Genomic DNA, 4,927 nt, shown 5'->3' with positions numbered 1-4,927 from the left:
GAGTAGTAATTAGATCCTATCTCCTTGAGACCAGGATCTAGTTAAGGTCTCAGTTTAGGGATTCAAAATGGATCTAAACTAGACCGACACTACTGTCCCTCCACCGGGACGCGTCCTCGTCAAGTCACTCTCCTCTAGTGACTTATCTTCACTTACCAACTTGTAGTCAGTTGACTAGCCTCTTGACCCACCAGGTCTTCATTCTAGTTATCAAGTCCACACCCAACTGGACTTTAGCTAATTGTCAGGTCCCACAAACCCAATCATACTTTCCACTAGATATCAAGTCGGCCCTTTGACCTATCCGGGCTTTGCATCAACTATCGGGTTCGGCGGACCTAGCTAGATTTTAGCCTGATATCAGGTCCTCCAGATTTGTCAATTCCTGCACACTTGGTAAAGCAATTAGATCAAAAAAAATACTTAACTTAACTCACTTGTCATTTATCAAAATCTTAGTTAAATCGTTAGTACAAACTGCACCAACAATATCTTCTCACATGCCTAACCTCCGATTAGGACTTACCCTTGCCTAACCTCCAGTTAGGACTAATCACTTAGTAGACTTCTCACATGCCTAATCTCTAGTTAGGACTTACCCTTACTAGTCATCTAGTCTTGACTAGACTTCTCTCTTCCAAACATCAAGTCCTATTTGGATCAACCTTGGTTAAACTAACCAGACTTGGTACATTGTCAAACATCGAAACCCTAGAGATTGATTGTACCAACACTCTCTTAACCTACTTGACTTCTCTCTCACATATTATCAAACATGAAAACTCAAGCTCAAGCTAATTTGAGTTTAGTCAAACTAATCATCCTTAACTTGAGGATGATTACACTAACAACGATTGATGCCATGATCTATGCCATATTATTCCATATAGATAGTTTACAATCGTGTATACTTTCTTTACGTGGAATAGATGAGTCCTAAATTAAGTAAATTCCTTATTCAAATTTTAAAGCTTACACCTTCCATTAATATGGTAAGAATTAGAGTTTAATTTTTTGATTGGGTTGTTGGACTCTCTCCAAGCCTTACTTAAAATTAGACATGCTCAGACCATTGAGATATGGTCTCATGATTAATGGATTGACTTTAACTTGAAGTATTAATTTGTTGGACTCACTCCAAAGTTAATGTGGAAAGAGGTGAAGTTGGGTGATATGCATATGATGTATATATGTTAATGAGTTAACAACTTGATATTTATACAAATATCAATTGTTGATAGCATAATGTGATAGTTATATATATATGATATCTAATTGGTATATTTGATACCTACCACTAGAATTAAGAATAACTTATTGGACTCACTCCAAGGTTGTTCTTATCTATAGTGGTCATCAACCCATTTAGAGACAACCTACTATTAGCGCAGCGGGGTCGGTAAGAGGGTGCAACGTTTGTTAAAAAAATAAACCAAAATCTTTCTCTATTTTTCCAACTAAGATTAGTAGCACTATCACAATAATTATAAACTCAAATAAACAACTAATACAATTAAAAGAGCCTAACAGGTTTAACTTGGTTATAACCTAGGTAGTTGTTAATCCAAGATGGTTGCAAAGCTCCACTAGAAATCTCCTTGTAAGGAACTAGGGCGCTAAATACGCGAAAGCGCAACAGAAAACATCTAGTTCCTTTCTAGAAGATCCATGAGAAAGGAAACCATATACTAAGTACTAATTTTTATACATGAGAAAGTTATACCTTTGTTGTGTGCCCTTCGCAATCTTGACAGCAACGTTTCTTTAGATGTGGATCTTAGCGCGATCAAGTGGTCGCGCCTCTATGGTATCCACACGAACAAGTCTCGTTTGTCTCACAAACTCACCAAGTGGAGAATGAACCTTCTTGGAAGTTTCGGCCAAGTGGAAGAGAGGAGGAAGAAGAGCAAGAACACCAAAAACTCTTCATAAAATGAATCCAAAAACTCCTTTTTATAGATTCATGAAATTACCTCATGCCTTCATGTCAATTGCCTTGATTGACATTAATATTTGTCTTCATCCAATGAATCTTATGCATGAGCAATTCAAATGGTTCGCTCTTCATCCAATGCATCCAATGCATGCAATGCATGAGCAATTCAAATTGTTCACTCTTCATCCAATGCATCCAATGCATCCAGTGCATGAGTAATTCAAGTTGTACACTCCTCTTTCTTCATGAATTCAAATTCATGAAATCATATAATGAGTCCAACTCATTAATCATCAAATAATTCATGAAATCATATAATAAGCCCAACTCATTAATCATCAATCCAATTGATTCAATGAGTCTAATTTGAATTGGATGCAATCCAATAGTTGGATTTAATTAAGTCTTACTCAATGAGTCTAATTTGAATTAGACTTAATCCAATGATTCATCATATGAATCCATCTCCATTGACTTGTTCTTTGTGTGTGACCCAATAAGTTCTCATAACGTTCGCAATGTATCCAAATCAACATTTAAATACATAAGTAATGAGTGACATCTAGCAAGACATCATTGCTACCCAAGTGACGAGAATGTCGAGATCCGACTTAACCTTTCCGTGGCTATTATTTTCTATGACTTGGTCCCTCTATCCTTGATATCTAGATTGATCAATGAGGCATAGACCGTGTCATCCTTTTATTAATCTTTGTGTTTCTTGATCTCCAAGTAGACACACTCAAACAAATGAGCTCAATATCTCATATTGACTCATTTATGCATGACCATGCTTTCTTATTTCCTACTAATCAAGGGGCCCACAGATATCGCTTCCGTTATATGGAAGGAATAGATCTCATTTACATCACTCACATCCCTTTGCATAATTTATTGCATACCCAGTGATCAACTTTATAGTCCACCTTGTTATGGGTGACGTTTGACGATACCAAAGTATACAACTCCTTATGTAGGGAACCGTAGCAACTTCAGGTCTAAGGATTATTCATACCAATAGTCACATGAGAATATTTATGACACTCATACGACGATCCATGAAACATTCTATGGCGGGTCATTCAGTATATATTCTCTAATATATACCCATGTGTCAACCTGATATCTCATATCCATGACTTGTGAGATCAAGTCATCCGTTGACCTACATGTTAGTCTCAATGCATTAATATTGTCCTTGTATATTAATGCTCGACTAGGAACAATTAAGAGTAGTGTTCTCTACAATATCTCACTATCAATTCAACTAATTAACATACTGTAGATAAGAACCTACTACCCAAGGACATTATTATACTTATTCAATTGGCACTGAACTGAAATAAATATAATAACCAACTTTACCTTTTATTAATAATGATATATGATACAAAATGAGCCCTTTACAATTATCTCATAATTGGTACTAGGGTTAATACTAACACTCCTTCGTGTAGGCGGAGAAGCCTCTTACAATCTATGAAAAGCTCAGAAAAGACTAGGAAATTGATTACAATAGTTGTTGTGTTATTTCCTAGGTTCAGGGGCCTTTTTATAACTCCTGGAAATTCTATCTGTAGTTTGAGGGTGCTTCCCAAGTGTAGGATCGAAAGTGCTAGAGGGGGGGGGGGGGGGGGGGGGAATAGCGCTCGTGGCTAATTCGTTCGTTTAGAGTAAAACACACAGCGGAAAATAAAATACACAACGCAAACACTAAGATTTTACTTGGTTCGAAGCCTATGGCGACTCCTACTTCAAGGCCCGCATGTGGGAGTGCTTTCAATGGGAAATCACTAATCAATTTGAAATAGTACAAAAAGATTATAGTTGTAGTACATGGAATTTTTAAATGAAAACGATACCGACAGCTCTATATGAGAAAATCTTTTAGAAGAATCATCGTCGGAGCTTTTGGACGTCGTGGAAGTGTTTTCTGAGCAGCTCGAAGAAGCGGAAGTCATTCATTGTGTTGTTCTGAAGCTTCTAGTTGAGGCTACTTTTATAGGTTGTTCCGGGCACCCGAACCAGTTTCGGGTGCCTAGACCATGTGGCTCTGCCACTCCGCGTGTGCCACATCAGCTTAGTGATAACTTTTGGGTTCCAGGCGCCTGGACCGACTCCAGGCACCCGGACCAGCTCGGGGCACTCGGACCAGTTCTAGGTGCCCGGACTAACTTTCTCCAGCCCTTATTTTCTGCAAAATAAAGTTAGTCCAGGCAAAAACAATATACATATAATATGAAATTATGGCAGCCTTTGACTGTCAAGTTCTGACTTTGAGTTTTGTCAAAACTCTAGGTCGAATCGACGCCTATTGTTCCCTCGCTGGGGAACGCGTCCTTACATACTCCTCTCAGGAGAGTTTACCTGTTGCCAGATCGGTCCTCCAGACCGACTGGACTTTCTGCCTAGGGTTACTACCTCCTAGGACCTAGGGTTACCACCCCCTAGGACCTAGGATTACTGTTGGTGTTGTTAGCACTAACGGTCTAACTCAGATTTTGATGAATGACAAATTAGGTTAAGTTATGTTTGCCGTTGTCTAACACTCTGATCGAGTGTGCAGGCAAAGTCCAGACAGGTCGACGGGCTGACCGGATGTCTGACACGAAGCCCAGCTAGGTCAACGGGCCAACTGGATAGCTGGAGAGAAGTTTAAGCGGGTTAACGGGCTGACCGGACGCTTGGCACGAAGACCAGCTAGGTCGACGGGCTGACCGGATAGCTGGCGAGAAGTCCAGATGGGTCGAAGGGCTGACCGGACGTCTAGCAAGTGAGTAAAGGTAAGTCACTGGAAGGGAGTGACTGTGAGGACGCATTCCCGGGAAGGGAACTTAGGCGCTGATCTGACTTAGAACCATTTCAGAACTCTAAGTCGAGATCTTGACTAGATTCCGGTCTCGGAGAGACGGAATCTAAGTCATATTCTTTTCTGTCAAACTATAAACTATGTTAATACTTTGTTGTGCAGGATATACATTATATATTTGC

This window comes from Zingiber officinale, chromosome 9B (assembly GCF_018446385.1).
Source record: "Zingiber officinale cultivar Zhangliang chromosome 9B, Zo_v1.1, whole genome shotgun sequence".
NCBI classification, from domain to species: domain Eukaryota; kingdom Viridiplantae; phylum Streptophyta; class Magnoliopsida; order Zingiberales; family Zingiberaceae; genus Zingiber; species Zingiber officinale.
This window is presented reverse-complemented; position numbering follows the sequence as displayed.